Genomic DNA, 2,128 nt, shown 5'->3' with positions numbered 1-2,128 from the left:
AAGGACGATTTTATAACGTTTTGTAACGTTGAGAATGATTTTAATAACAAAAAAAGGTCGGAGACGATTTTGATTTTCACCCCAGACCTTAGAGACGATTTCAGTACTTAACCCTATTTTTAATGACCCAATACGGATTGATGACCGAATTTTTAATTCAATCAACTAAGTCAAATTAGATTTACCAATTCGACTAACAAGATCAAACTAGATTTAATAACTATGCTAAAAACAACTTTTACTAATTTTTTTTATCTAAGAACTTAATTTCATTAAACAAAAAATATGAGGGTCATCTTGCAACACACAATGAATTCAAATTATAACGGTTTAAATTTTTCTTTTACCTTTGGTATACCGTTTACTTATTTAAAATTTTAATTACAGTGTTCCTATATAATATGATTTTCTTATCATATTTTATGTAATTTAAATTTATTTATTTCATACATTGTAACTGTTAAATAGATTCTAAAATTTTTATTTATGTTTTGAAATAAAATTTTATTCTAATCTTTTTAATTATTTTACCAAATTTATAATTATAAAAATAAAAATGTAAAACCTAATTTCTCAAGATTAAAAATAATAAAAATGTAGTTGGAAAATAGGATCCCATACTTTGGCTCTTCTTAGGTTTAATATTAAGTTTTTTTTTTCTTTTTGGTTTAATATTAATTTTCCTCTAATACTATTCTAGTAAACTAATAACCACTATAGAACGGTTTTCATATACTAATAACAATAAATATAATAAAAAACTTCAAAAACGAAAGCATTTTCCAAAAAAGAAAAAAAGCCCATTAATGCTGACCCAAAACTTACCAATGGCTCACCTGTTTGTGTGGCTCCCTTAAGCTAGGGGTGTGCATGGGTCGGGTGAAACCGGGTTTGATGTGACCCAGATCCGGCCCGAAATATATACCGGGCCTATTTGTTAGACCCGAATCCGAACTTAGACCCGATGAAATCTATACACTTTCGGGCCACGATTATACCGGGTAAAAAACCGGGTGAAAACCGGGCCGTTAACATTATATTACCTTGATACCTTCTTGTAAGTTAGCATGTAAAAATATCCAAATTTTCAAGACTCCAACCATTATTTGACATGGTAAAATTCACTTAGAAAAATATAATAAGAACTAACTCTTCTCTAAAATTAAAGTATAATCATAATCAATACTAATATTGCCTAATAACACCAAATATTTAAATCAATACAAATAATACAAGATTATGCATTAGTCTAAAATCTTATGCATTTTAAACATAAAACATTAACTTATAGTCTTATATATAATGACTAATAACACAAAATATTAAGGTTTACAATACTTAAATTTCACATAATAATAGCCATCATCCATCATTAATAACACAAAATATTAATTGTGTATGATGACCGGGCCACCGGGCCGATTTCGGGTGACCCGAGCTATGGCCCGGACTCAACCCAAAATAATGATCGGGTCTACTTTTGAGACCTATACCCGGCCCTAGACCCGATGAAATCACATAAAATTAGTTTCTAAAGTGTTCGGGACCGGACCAGGTCTTCGGACCGGACCGGGCCATGCACACCCCTACCTTAAGCTGAATATAATCTGTCAAGCTGCTCTCTCAAAAGAGACAAAAAAAAAACCACATGTCATAAAGCAATTTAATCAAAAGGAATATCTGTATATCTATATAGATTTAAGTTTGTACCGGAGAGTAATCCGAGTGAGATTTGTTTGTCTTTTTTCTTTTTCTTTTACGTATAATTAACTCATCAAGTAATCATAAAGGATAGGTATGGGTATGGCCAACACGTTCAGCAATTCTTTTTAATTCTTTTGCCGATGAAGAAAGTAACAAAAGTTACCCACTAATTCAATTTCAAAAAGTTTAGTGCAACATTTGTTTCTATTCAATATTATCAACCGTCTTTTCTTTTCTTTTATTTCTTTGTTTTTTTTTTCCCTTCAAAAGCATCCTTCCCAGTTTTTATTAAATACATAAGAAAATTATCTATGAACGGTGGTTTTCCTTTAGAGTTTTATCCTCTATATTTCTTACATATTACTAAAATGTTTCACCCCGCATATTTTACTTAATTTCAGTTTTATTATGAGAACAGGATCCC

This window comes from Arachis ipaensis, chromosome B10, assembly GCF_000816755.2.
Source record: "Arachis ipaensis cultivar K30076 chromosome B10, Araip1.1, whole genome shotgun sequence".
Taxonomy (NCBI): Eukaryota; Viridiplantae; Streptophyta; class Magnoliopsida; order Fabales; family Fabaceae; genus Arachis; species Arachis ipaensis.
The sequence above is the reverse complement of the archived record's forward strand: the minus strand, read 5'-3'. Positions refer to the sequence as shown.